Below are 14,746 nucleotides of genomic sequence, written 5' to 3' on the forward strand. Positions count from 1 at the left end.
ATGGTCAGATTTTTGAGTTGAATATCTATCTGATGTCAACTCTATGCATTCCATTTGAAAATTTGCATTTATACTGACTGAAAATACGGTAGAAAATATACCAAAATACTGATGATTTTCTTTCAATCTTGAACCCAATTCTCAAATTCCATTATTGAAACAGAAAGCATGGCTGCATATTTTTTGCTGTTCACAGGACTGTGTTTAGCCAATCTATCAAAATGCATATGATATTTGCAGAGTGTTAATGAATGATGGTGTTGCAAAGTCAGCACGATGAATCACCAGTGCGAGGGATTGTGACTTCTGTGAGGGACGTCAGAGCAAAGTGGCTTCTCACTGATCAACTTAAGGCATTGAAGAGGTACCAAGGTATTGTAAAATGAGTCAGTAGGAAGGAAGGACAGCTATCCCACCACAGGATGGTTTTGCAGCAGGCACTGCACCTCCTCACTGATTCTCCCCTGAGCAGCACTTTGGCAATTAGCACTGCATCAAAAAAGTAGTCACAAATCCTCGCACTGACTATTTTTAGTATTTCCTGAAATCAAAGCATTGTTTTAAGTGATTCACTTTATTTTGCTTTTGTTTTGGGGTATAATTACATGTGCTAGATTGTGCTCAGGAAAGCGATTAAAATAAATTTGGCCTCCAGAGAAAAACACAGGAAAGATTAAAAGGCTTCCTTTTGTTTTTGCAATCTGTAAAACAATATGATCATCTATCTTCTTTTTTTTTTTTTTTTTTTTTTTTTTTGAGGTTGACATGAAATTGAAGTGCTAGAGACAGCAAGCAAAATTAAATAGAAAACTTCTTTTAAGGAGAAGAGGAGCTGATAATGAGAGAAACTGGTGAGAAAAATTTGTGGGGGGAGAGTGGAATCAGACTGCAGCTTGCCTTGCTGAGTGCTTCCAGCCCTTTTCTGCAAAGCTTCAGATGCCACTGACTCCGTTTGCACCATGCCTGGTACTGCAGAGGCACTCTGGAGAGCTGGAAAATACACTTTCACATATGGAGTAAAAGTCCTCTGTGGAGATTTTGCTTGCTCTGTGTCCAATTTCTGTGCAACAGGCACTTGTTTGATCCTCAGCAGTGATACAGGATTACAGAGTGTCTGGGTGTGATTTACAGCTCTGTGCATCGAGTGCTTCCAGCGTCAGCTCTAAAGAAAATGAAATCTCTGCAGAATAAATTGAGTCATAAGATTTTAGCACGGTGGATGTGTAAAATGGAAGATTAACATTCAGGGACATACATCCTTTCCGTAGAAGTTGGAAATCTACAGGGTACACCTGGAAGTCTGAGCTGTTTGAGTGTAAAAATCTGGATTTGAAGAGGCGGTAATTGTTCAGTAGCTGTCATTGCAGTATGATCCCCACAAAACAAATCTTGATCCTTAGTTTTTTTACAGTTTTATTCAAGCAGGAGATTATCATAGAATCAATCATTCTATCATTAAGGTTGGAAGACAAATAAGATCGTGTAGTCCAGCCGTTACCTCATATCTTTGACTGCCCTACAGAATGTCCATCAGCGTGACACCCACCCTTTCCTTGAACACCTCCAGGACGGTGACTCCCCCACCTCCCTAGCAGCCTGTGCCAATGCCTCGTCACTCTTTCTGAGAATAAGTTCTTCCTAATATCCAACCCCAACCTCTCCTGGCACAACTTAAGGTCATAAACATCATTTGTCTTAAACATCTTTTAACATGAATATAGGAGAGAACAATATATGGCTGTGAGGAAAACAGACCTGAAATTCAAATGCAACATGAAACACTGACTATTGCTGCTGCTAGATCAACAGAATTATACTGACATTACTTTTCCTTCCTTTGGCAACGTGTATCTTGTAGGAAGACGTGATGCTGTTTTGCGTGTGATGGTGTGAAGTTATCATTAGGTTCCCTTCTCATCTTCTGATTTACATCTGAGAAAACCATCGGAATGAAGTTAATCTTATGCATATGGACAAATTAATGCCATTCTTTTCCTCAGAAAGAACTCATTTACATGGAAGAATTTCTTAAAGCAAACAGCGCTGAATAAGCTGTTTATGTTCTGTAATAATTTGCATGCTTCCAACTCAGACTAACATTTTTGGATTAGAATCTACTTTTATTTTGGAACATGTCTGCACATAAGGAGATATTCTGGGCTGCTCATTGTGAAATAGTTTATTTTACAATTAAAAGATTTCTCCATGGAGACCAAAGATTTTTCTCTACCATATTCAGGAAACTTAAAGAAGGAGTAAATGTTATTTATTCCTGTCAAAGTTTATTTTATGCAGCAGAGCAGTGAAAATTATGTCTAAACATAGACATATTCAGGATAATTATTTGAGTTTTGAAAGCTTGTCTCATTAGGAGAGATTTTAGGAACTCAGTTAATTTAGCTTATAAAGAGAAAGTGAAGGAGTGACTTGATTACAGTTTGCCCAGAGCATAGATTTTGTAGTAAGGTGTTTTTTTTTTTTTTTCCTAGTGAATTCACAAGGCATTAATAGGAAACAAATGGCTGGATGTTCCATCTAGACATACATAGACAGAAAGCAAAGGAAATCTTTGGGAATTGTTACTAAAACCATCAACCCCCTGGAAGAGTTTGCCAAGATGTGAAGTATTTACTATCACTTATGTTTGAGCACAGTATTAATAGCAGTGGAACAACTTGCCAAAGGATGCTGTGGATGCTAAAGCTTTCCCTGGGCCCAAAAATGATTTGGGCAAATTCACAGAAGAAAAAATAATTAAGAACCATTAAAACCAAGAAATATTCCAGCTCTGACTCAGGAAGCCCCTGAACCACAAGGACTGCTGGCCATGAGGGCAAGAAACATGGCCTGATTTGTGTCCATCTGGCCAGAATCCATCTCCTTTCCTTCCCCAAAGCTTCAGCACTATCTGGAGAAGCTGACCAGGGCCAAACTGGAGCCTGAAAGTCACGTGCTGTGAATGTGGGCCAGCACCACAGTTCTCATCAGTTTCCTTCTACTGATGTAGCTGAGACACTCACATTCTCAGAATTTGTGGGAGAAAACTGAGAAAAGCAAACAGCTGGTTGGGAAACTTGAATTCACTACCAATAACCTGCCATTCCTATGGGAAACTAGCAGTTGTGTGAGCTCAGGACGATTCAAACCAATGCTTTGGTTTGATCCAGTCCTGTTGGGTTTACAGTGGGAACTCAGGAGCAAATTTCCATGGTCTGTGTGCCACTGACAGCCAGAAAAATGCTCAGGGGTGACATTTATGTCCTTAACAAATCTTTAGCAGCAAGGACTCATGAAGGAACTGCATGGAGCAAGCAAACCGGGCAAATAACTGCTGCCATGGAACCTCATGGAGCCAAAAGCCACACAGCTTAGCACATGGCTGGGACATTATGTTTGCATTATCATTTTTCACATGTAAAGAAAAATGACCCGTATAGCAATTGCACAAGAAAGGAGGATGAAAACTTAGTCAACAGATACCTAATTTTTCATAAATGACATGCTGTTTTTTATTTAAAGGTTTAAACCCTTTTGTGTTATCTGAGGCATGTGCTTCAGGGGTGTATAGCAAATGAAAAGCAAAGAAGAAAAAAAGAAAGTACTGATAGCAAAGATACAAAAATGACATAAAATTATGTTCTTTGATAAATTTTGGGCTAGAAACCATAATGAAAGGACAAGGATGCATGATTATCTCATAGTTGGAGAAAGATCTAAAGAATTTAGGAGTCGTCTTTGAAATGACAGTCATAATACACAGTTTGGGGGTCTCTCCCTCATCAGCATTTTCCAACATACAAATGCAGAAAAAAATCTCCTTTAATGTAATCCTTTAAACAGAGAGTCTTTTGTTTTATGGCCATGCAAAGAGACTTCAAACAAGGCATTTCAAAGAGAAATCTTGGCTACTCTTTGAAGAAAACATTGTTCACAGATATTACAGATTATCTGAATGCCTCGTTGCATTACATATTACTTAAGTGATATCCTTTATTATTTGAATTTATAGGATTTCCATTTTTACACACAGTGTTTTTCACATCATAGAAATTTCTAGCTGTGGATGGAATAAAGCAGTTGATGTAGATTTTTTTTTTTGTTATACTGCAGACCAGCAGTTGTAATAGTTAAAATCCCATCTGAATTTGCTTTTAAACTCTCTACCTGTGCTCTAGGTCATGGTTAATATATTGCCAATTCCTTTCTGCTTCACTGATAAGACTGTAGGATTCAATGTGTAATAATTAGACCTGAGATTGCTTATCAGCATCATTTCTCATCTTGCCATTAGTAAGAATTGAAGAGAGCGAGGGGAAATGAAGTGGAAATAAGAATATCTGTTGGCATTGACGCTGGCCAATAGGAACCAGATTGTTTGCAGACAAATCAATTCAAAATACCATTTCTAACATTTCATGGAAAGATATAGGCCCATTTCCAGTGTTTTCTGTATTCAGTACAATTAAAAGCCTGGATTAGATAGAAGACTGCTTTCAGAAGGAACGACAACAGTCTGCCGTTCATTACAAGTCTTCACCTCTCTCATCACTACACAGCTTACTCTAATCTTTTAAGAAGAACAACGAACTGTTTAAGGTTCTCATGGGAACTATGGAAGACTAATAATAATCTAATTTCTCTGATGGCTGACTTTGATCATTTTGAAATATATTGTCATCAAATATGTTCAACAGTCACGTACTTAGTTAAAAGGATGCTTTCCTATAGATGTAACAGAAGTTATAGTCAAAAGACTGAGCACAACTAATCCTGTTGCACTGATGACAGACAATCAAATAAACATTTCTCTACAAATAATTAAAAACTGTTTGCAAACTGTATAGCTGCTTTCTTGCCCACCAGTTCAATCTGGCAGCCAGTGATCTGGGCATGGGCAGACAATACCAGTGCATCCTACTGCCAAATTGTAATTTAAATCACAGTGTTTTGGAATTTTAACTTTTTTTAAAAACTAGAAGACTTACCCAGAGAGTTCTGAGCAATTCCTGAATGTGTCCATGGTTTCCAGATGTTGAGTCATCAGCTTGCACTCCTGCACAACGTGACTGTATCTGTTTGATGTGCACAACAGTATGACGTGTTGGGTGGGTAAGACTGGCTGGAGGGAACAGGTTGGACTTTCCCACCATAGTAGCTGCAGACTTCCTGGACATGTGGACAAATATTTTATCTTGGGAAATCTCGGGCATGAGTATGGCCACCCAGACTTGTCATCTATACACTTGCAGCTGCAAGCGCATAATGTAAGGCAAATGATTTGTTTATCTGTAGTCTGTAGATGACCTGAGAAAAAATGGTACAGAGTTGTAGAACTATGGGGTTAAGATCTGAAATTATAAGAAGTCAGAAAATTCATAGTTAAGATTCTAATTCTGTGATTTGCTAGACCTCAAAATTTATCACATATGAACCAAAATCCCCATACACCCACCTCCTTCGTTTGCATTCCCTGTCAACCAATCTGCATTACTGAGCTTCACTGGTTGCATTTCATTGTCTTTATGTAATCAACTTCCTTAGTTATGGCTCCAGAAATAATCTGGGGAGACAGACTGGCAAATGAAGAAAACTTTTCCTCTGAGAACTTCATTTACAGCCCTAAAATCATGCCAATACCGGTTTTGGTGAAGTTCTCTATAATAACCAAAACACGTTGTTCAAGCTCTTCAGGTCCAGGTGGTAAAATCAGTGTAGGAAGGCAGCTTTGGAAGCCTCAGTGCTGTCTTTCAAGTTCTCATGGTTTTTATCTTCCAGTTGCGACTTGAAACAGAGATCTGGATTTCCTGTAGACTGACACAGAGGCTTTTTTTTCACCTACTTTTGGATAAATTTCCCATGTGATCCCTTCCAAACTGAGACAGAGATTGTGCCAAGTTGAAGTTGAATTTCCAGAATTGACGAATTAAAAAATAATTAAAAATATGCCATTATTTTAGGAATGAGCTCAGTGGAGCCTGAGCGGGCGAACTGGCTGTGGGTGCATTGCTCTGCATACATTATCCATTATTCCTTTGCCCTCTGGGAGAATTGAGTTACCTCAGGCTTTGTAAAGCATGGCAAAAGTCTCAATGAAGAGAAGCGAAAGAGGCAAAAAATGTCACTGTTGAATAATTTTTAGGAACAAATCTGATTTTCACATACTCAACAGAGACCCTTGGACTATTCTTCAGCACTGCTAGCATGCACGGTGCTCAGCCTGGAGTCACGAGGGGTGGTGTTCACCTTGCTTGTCTGAACGCAAAGCAGCAAACATCCCTCCTCAATTTAAACACACAAATATTCTCTTTGGAAAGCTGTTCCAATGGCTGCTGAGTTGGCCACTCAAAAGCCATGCAGTTTTAGTTCACTTTCTTGGAGATGAGCTGCATTTGGGCAGCTGCAACTCTGACATCCATTTCCTAATCTTTGTGGTTTTGCTTTTTCTCCTTTTTCTTTCTTTGTGATTTCCTTCCCCAAGACTTAAGATAGGGGAAAAAAAAAAAAAAAAAAGATATTTTTAATGCAAACTGTGTTCTCTCAGAAAGAACAGAGAGGAAATTGTTAGCTTAAAATTGAAAACAATACTACTGCTGCTTAACTTCAATCCTTGAAACTGTATCAGAATGAACAGGCAGTGTTAATTCTGCTGTTCCCTCCTCAGTGTACTTGACTGCTGCCTTTACAAAATATTTTTAGCATGGGTTTGTGTAGGTGAGTGCATGTGTGGAAGAGAAAGTTCTGCCATCTTTTTTATTAGCCCACTCATCAACAGGCTGGTGGTGTTAAACTGGCGTGTTTGTATGTGTACAAGTATGTCTGCCTGCATAAATTAGAGGCTTTGCATCTGAATTAGGAGTCGTGTTTCTGCAGCACAGAACTGCCTTTCTCCCCCAGGCTGCTCTCCAGCTCCTTCTTCTAATACAGCAGAGAGGCCACGGTGGTGCTTCTAGCCCTTACACCATGAAACATCCTTCTTATCATCCCTGAATGAGGCTACAGAGCCAAAGCAGGGAGCCAAACCCAACTCCAGCCCTGGCCACCTGGAATCTTTTCATTGACCTAAATAGATGTTTGACAAGGCCCCAGCTATAAGCAGTTCAGAAGAGATAATGTAGATGACTGTTTTCCTTTGGACCACTCCATGTGCTGTGCTCAGCATCACATTCACCCTGCAGTTGGCAGGTGCCATTATTTAACTTTCATTTGGCAGTGTTGCCATCACTGTGCCTTAGCGTTACCTTGTGTGCAGCTAGGATAAAACAAAACTTGTAGGGCAGAGAGGAGAGGTGGCCCCAGTACAAATTCCATGGGCCCCACTGACCTCCCACATCAGTGCTGCTTGCTCATGACAAGGATGGGTCAATGTGTGGAGGTGAAAGGCTCCCAGGATGGCCAAAAGCCATTTCCCAAAGGCCTGAAAGATAGAGGAGGGGATGCTGAGGCACAGCTCCAGTGGGCTCTTGCTCATTTTGCTATTCATTTACCAAGGCCTGTTTTCATCGAATCATATCATAGAATCATAAAATGGCTTAGGTTGGAGGGGACCTTAAAGATCACCCAGTTCCAATATCCCTGCCATGGGCTGGTTGCCACTCACCAGATCAGGCTGCCCAGGGCCCCATCCAATCTGGTCTTGAACACCTCCAAGGATGGGGCACCTGCATCTTCTCTGGGCAGCCTGTGCCAGAATTTCACCATCCTCTCGAGTAAATAATTTCTTCTTAACATTTAACCTGAATCTCCTTTCTTTTAGTTTAAAGCCATTTCCCCTTGTCTCATCAATCCCCTTTTGTCATATCTTTTCCTGGGGTTTGTCCAGGTTCTTTCTCCTTGTAGTGTCCTGGGATGGAGTTAGCTTTTCATCTGCCCTCTGCCCCAGCAGTATGTGCCCCCAAAGCACTTTTGCTTCCCCATTCTTTTCAATAGGAAGATGTTGAACAACTCTGGGTTTGGAGAAGTGAAATTTTCAAATTCTTGATCTGCAGCTGCTACTGCAAAGGGTGTCACTCAGCCAAGCTTCCTTGCATTAGACTTCTTGGCTTGGCATCACCCTTTATAAAACATGTTTTCTAGATAAACTGAGCAGCAGCAATTCCCTTGGCTCGGTAAAGGACATGAAATAATGGGTTTTGATGCTCCAGGGAACTTGCAGTATCCAGTGTTTAAAGGGAAAGGCCCTAGTTCAGGAACTGCTTCAGATTATTGTTCTGGAATATCCTTTTTCACAATATTTATTGCTGTAGATTTCTTTTTTTATTGTCTCATTCCCAGACAGTAAAACACTTTGCTGTAACACAGAGACAAATCAAGAGGAATGGGATTGTTTTACTTCAGGGATGCTTTGGCTCTGTGGATAGACTTCATGGTGGCCCCTGGCTCCCCAGCATGGGACAAACAGGAAATCCAGACCCAATGTGGAGGATCGCGGCTCTGGCCCCAGGCACAGCTCCCATCTCTATCATCGACTCTGATGCAGGGCAAGGGGCACTGCTGCTTTGTGAGCAAGGTTTACAAGTAAGCATGTGTGGAGTGGATTGCAAGCAAGATGCACAGCAGGGTCTAAGAAGCAGCTGTAGTGCTGATGTTAAGAGAGCCTGTCCTGATCCTGCACAATACAAGGAAGGTGATGCCAGAACATAAATTAAAATGCATGAATGGGTAAAAAGCACAAAGGAGCTTATTTTGTGCTAATAGCTTAGCAAAGGCATTCAGACACTTCTAAAGTTAGCACATTGTGCTGCCAAGAGAAACAGTGCAGTGGGGGAAAAATACCTCCCTGGATAGCTGCCTGCCAGCAGATACGTCCTGTTTTTCAGCCCAGACAAATACAGCCTGCCTTGCCGAGCATGCACTTTGGTTTTCTTTGCCTTATGTGGGATAAATACGTCCCTGTCTCTCCCAAAGTTAGTGCAGTAATTAGCCAAAAATCAAGGCTGATAACAATATGGTCCTTTATCTTTAGTATAGACTTTCAATCACAGAAATCGCCTTGGCTCATCAATTAGCTGAAAGCTCGTCCAGCCTGTAATAGAGGCTACTTAATTCACATGTGGCTTCACAGCGCAGCTATTGGCTTCAGTCAGCACTGTACTGAAAGCACTGGAAGGCAGAATGGGGCTGGAAACAAAACAGATTTGGCAAATGCGCATTTTATGAACACAAGTGCTGCTCTAAAAATGCCTCACCTGGCTCACCCTAAGACCTCAGAAGTTAGTCAAAACCGTGACTGAATTTGCCGCATGGCTTCACTCATCATTCCCTGCTTGTTTTATGGGAGAGCTGTAAGCATGAGATCATGTAATTAAACACCTTATCAAGTGCACCCACAAAGGTATGCTGAATGAAGGACACATTAGCAACCTTATTTCTGGCACTTCCTAACTTCAGAGATCCTGACTCCGCGGTCTGAATGTTCATGCCATCTCATTTCTGTGTGTAATATAGACACTGTTAAATATCCCTCAAGTAACACCACCTGTCACTGAAATATCAGAGTCTCAGCTGTGTGCTGTGTGCTGTAAATAATTACAGTCAGCAGCAAGTTTTCCCATGGCATAAGGCTGGTGATTAACAGGTCCCATCAAACACCCGCTATCCATCACCAGGGGATGAGAGTCAGATTATTTTGCAGTTTTTAGATTATTTTGTTTGATTGTTTTGCAGCGTTTGATAGATCAACTCCTGCACTTAAAAAGCTGGCATTCAGATGTATGAAAGTGCTCTTGTTCATCACCTTATATGGACCTGCTGTCTGCCCCAAATAGCAGGAAATCGATTTCTTTTGCAATGAAAATGCCTTCAAGTAGTCCTTTATCACTTGCAAAAGAAGTACAAAATGGGAAAGCAGTGCCAATGCATTCAGGGTGAGGAATTATTAACAGTAGTGTAACTTAAAGGCATGACAGTAGGGATAAATTTGGATTGTGGACTCTGGAGTTAAGTTTCAGGAAATAGCAATCTTTGTTTAAAGATGCAACCCAGAAATTCATCACAGTGAGTGATATGATTACATATGAACATCAGCATTTAGAGACTCTGGAGGGTTTCAAGGCTTTGTTGAACCCAGTACTGCAAAGACACATTTAACAGACAGCCCTGCCCTGAAGAGTTTACAATCTTGTGACTCGAGGCCAATAAACACTGGGATAAAGGAAGGATTAATATGCTCATTTTGCAAACAGGGAACGGAGCCACAGTATGATTAAGAGCTACATTTACAAAAATGGTTCAGGCTTCCCCAGGCTCAGGTGCTTTGCAAGCTGGAGGCCAGCACAGAACCAGCAAAGTTGTGGCTCCTGAGGGGAGCTGATGGTACAGGGAGATGTCATGTATCCTTGGGGGAGCAGGGAGGGCATGGATGAAAGGGTGGGTATAAAGGTAGAAGAAAGGATGGATGGATGGATGGATGGATGGATGGATGGATGGATGGATGGATGGATGGATGGATGGATGGATGGATGGGCAGGTGGATGGATGGATGAATGGGTAGATAGATAAATAGATAGATAGATAGATAGACAGATAGATAGATAGGGGGGTGCGTGGTTTAATGGATGGATGAGTGGATGGATGAATGGATGAATGGATGAGTGGCTGAATGGGATTCTCTCTCCCATTCTGCTTGCAGATAGATGCAAGCTTCATTCAACCTCTTTGCTCTCCAAAAGTCATTTGCCTTCATGCTTACTTTGCCAAATACTTGAGAATATTTGCTCTGAGGAGCTGACTGTGACCAAGCTGTTAGGTTTTGTGGTTGTTCTGCTTCTCAACAGGTCTCAACACACATCTAAAGCAGCTTGGGAAGAAGATGGTTCTGCAGGGGTCACTGAGCAGACTGGGAGGTGGGCAAGTCACACTGTGGTGGGGTCAGGTACCATGACTAAAGCCAGGAGAAAGCCAGGACATTCTTCCCAGCTATGTCATCCTCTTCTGGTCCCACAACAACAACATCCCTCTTTCTTGATCAGGCCCAGGACTCCTACTGTTTGAGCAGAATTTGGTAAACTCAGTTGAACCTGTATTGCTCTGCTCATTTATGCTGACCCACAAATGCCCTGAAGTGGGCAAAAATGATTGCACCCATCATGACAGAGGGTATGCAGCAGACATGCACTCTTTAGGCATGCTTTCTGCAGTCTGCCAGCTGTACATCACTCTTTGGATTGAATTACTTGAACACATGATATTGCAAAGCCCTAAACAACCCCAAAACCCACGTGTTACATGAGCAGTGCTTGATATGCAGTTTTACTGCTGTCATACTTTCCTCTACACTTCTCCTAAACTTTTAATTTGCTCAGATGCTGCCTTGCTTTATTTATGTTTGTTAGGATGCAAAACATATATTCTTGGAGAAGAATGTCATGAGTTTGCAGACTTCTTCTTTCACCTTTTAATGTGCTTTTCTGCTCATAAAATATGACACACTTGAAAAATGTAAACTGAGCCTATTTTATGCATACAGAAGGAAATATATTTTCAAAATAGATGTCTATTTCTTTCAAAACTTTTGAGGTAAGTTATTCACCTGGGATCGAAATGCATTCTAGCCTACCATCCATAAACAGGTCTGTTTGGAAGACAGGCAGGGTTATGTTATCTCTAAGCTATGTTTTTTTGCACTGCTTTGTTTTATAGCTAGATATTACTTCTGAGGCTGCTCCAAGTTTTAAAATGTGCTTCTTTCTAAAGTAAAAATGAAGAACATAATTCTGGCTTTTCGGTTCATAGAGAAAGGGTTTATATACAGGTTGCACTTTCACTGATCTGGAAACAGAGTGGCTTTAATTAGGCTCTATAGAGCAGACACTTCTGAATGAGGAAGAAAATGAAAAACCCTCTTGCTTTACATTTTGAGCTCTTAAAGCAAATGTAGGAACAAAAAAGCTTCTCTGTGCTCTTCCCTGAAGATTTGGTGTTCTGTTGAATCTGTGTATACACATATTCATGTGCAAGAAGCTCCTTTATTTTCCTCATCATCCTTTTTTCTAGGTCGCGATGCCAGCTGTGATGAGCAGATACGCTGCTATTGTCTACCATGAATTATTGCCTGGGGATGTGCAGGAGATGGGGAGATATTTGACTGCATCCCCTCTGATTATAGCAGTGAACAAGGCAAATGGAAGGAATATAGATGAGAGATGTAATTGAAGCCATGTTCCTCCAAGGCATTTAAGCAGCTTTTCCAAAGCAATTCAGCAAAGGAAGGTATGGAACTGTGACTGTAGGTACATCTAAGGATTGTGGTCCTTTGCTGTTGCTTTCTCTTTCATCCCTGCAGGTAATGGGTTGACTGCCATGGTGTGATGGTTGATGCACCAGCAGTGTTTGCGACCCATTGGAAGTGTCAGGTAGGAGTTTTTGGATACAAAATCTGCCCAAGGAGGGCATGCTTCATCTGCAAGAAAATAACTGCTACAGTAGAGTGGATCATTGAGCTGTTGGAGTGTTGGCATTCAGTAGAGAGGCTGGCTGCTGGACTGATAAATAAAATGTTCATAGAATCATAGAATCATTTGAGTTGGAAGAGACCCTTAAAGGCCTTCTAGCCCAACTCCCCTGCAATGAACAGAGACACCTACAGCTACATCATGGTGCTCTGAGTCCTGTCCAACCAGACCTTGTGTGTTTCTAGGGACAGGACATCCACCTATCTGGGCAACCTGTTCACGTGCCTCACCTTTATTGTAAAAAAACTTCTTCCCTGTATCCAATCTAAATCTCCCCTCTTTTAGTTTGAAACCATTTCCCCTTGTCCCTTCTCACATTCTTTATCACCCTTGACAGCAAACCTGAGAGAAACCAACTCCCTGTGTCCTCATTTATAGAACTAAGGCTGTATGTTTGACTCATAGCACAAATTTTTTAACTGCAGAGAGCATTCCTGTCAAAATATCCATGATTTTACATGCACTGTTTGCATGCATGGAGTGTGCAGGCTGCGAGCTGTTTGCTATAAGATAAAAGCCTTTTATTTTAGCTTGGCCCCAATTTTCCTGTTGACAGACACCGATGGAACCAAGCCAGATTGATTGGTTTGTCTCAGTCTGAACAGTTAGGATTTGTCACTGCTGAGGGCACTTTGGTAATAGGACACAGGTCTCTTCAGAGATACCTTAAAATGAGCTTTCCCACTCTCCCCAGTGCACATACACCACTGGGGTTTGATAGCTATCAGAAAGAACTGGCATGGCTCATCCTTGTCACCTCCTATAGGGCTTCCATGGTGCAGGGCTGGGCCATTAACCATTAGCTGCTGAAATGTTTGTGTGAGACAGTCCCACATTGCTGTCCCTGTTCTGGAACCCGTTGCTTCCAGCACCACCCCACCTGGACTGCTTCACTGCCTGTAGCCATCTTCCCAATAATGTCACTGTTGGGTTGTTTGCCTTTGTCACCCTGCCAGCAGACCTAGCAGAAGATGCACTTCACAGAATACAATGATTTCATTTAAAATGGGAAAGAGAAGAAAATCTGGTGTACCAAATCCTCTTTAAAAGGTAAAAAAAAAAAAAAAAAAAGAGAGACACAAAAAAGGAATGATATTTGTTTGGATATTCCCAAAACTTCCTTGCTGTCTAGGATGCCTTCTGTGATCATTTCCTGGTGACAGACAGCAATTCTGCGCCTAGAGACTAATGCAGAAAATGAATGTTATCTCTTGCTACCAGGAAGGATGTTTGCTCCCTGTTAGTAGCTCGATGCTCTGTGTGATGGTCAGATGTTGTTAATCTCATGGAGATGTGCTTCAGCTCCCATAGGTGGATGTTATGTGAGATACAACAGAACAAAGTGTCTGACAGCCTCCTACAGGATGAACTGGCAGGGATATGGTGTGATGTGCAGACTGGAAAACCACAGCCCCCTAAATCATGTAGTCAGTTCCACTTTTTTTAGTAACAAACCAGAACAAACTGTGCTTTTTGCCCCAGAGAAAATAGTAAACTTCAGGGTGTCACTTTTCCCTCCCATATGTTATCCAGTTGCTCATCAGAGTCACTCAGCCTTGGTCCTTAACTTTTTCCAGCTTGGCTCTGCTCCAGGAACAGCAATTAACCCCTTTCTAATTAGTGGAGATCTCACCAGGGAGGGTGACAGATCCATAGCTTTTTTACCCCATATGCTTGCAATTTACTGTTCTCATTATGGAGAACAAAATGATTTTCCATAGTGAGTCTGAAGGGGTGTGAAACTGCACAGGCATTGTCCAGGTTCGTGTGTCAGAGACTATTGAATGTCTAAGCTGATTATATGCCTGATACAAGACATGAATCATGAACTGACCTTTTTTTTCTAGGAAAAATTTCATAGGGATGGTGCATTTGACGTTTGGAATCTGAATGCTGACTTGTAAGGGTACAAAACGAGATCTGGAAAAGATTTCCAGCTTCCTATAAGCAAGTTTCATTTTAGCTATTCACTAGAGAGAGCCAAAAGCCACATGGTCGTGGTGCTGGGCACCCTGCTCTGGCTGTTCCTGCCTCAGAATGGGTTGGGCCAGATGGACCAAGATGTCCCTGCCAACCTCAGCTGTGCTGTGATTCTGTGACATTATTAGTAGTGGCCAAACCCTGGCTACCAGATATGAACAAAGGTGTTACTGAATACACTGACATCCAACACCATTTAAACAGTAGGAACGTGTCTTTCTGCAGCCAGTGCACAGGTGGACAATCCTTTCACCCCCCCTCTCCAGCTTGTATTGATAGGGGGGATTGCCATGACCCAGCTGCAAGACCTTGAACTT

Source organism: Phasianus colchicus, chromosome 2, assembly GCF_987193195.1.
Source record: "Phasianus colchicus chromosome 2, bPhaCol1.hap1.1, whole genome shotgun sequence".
Lineage (NCBI taxonomy): Eukaryota > Metazoa > Chordata > Aves > Galliformes > Phasianidae > Phasianus > Phasianus colchicus.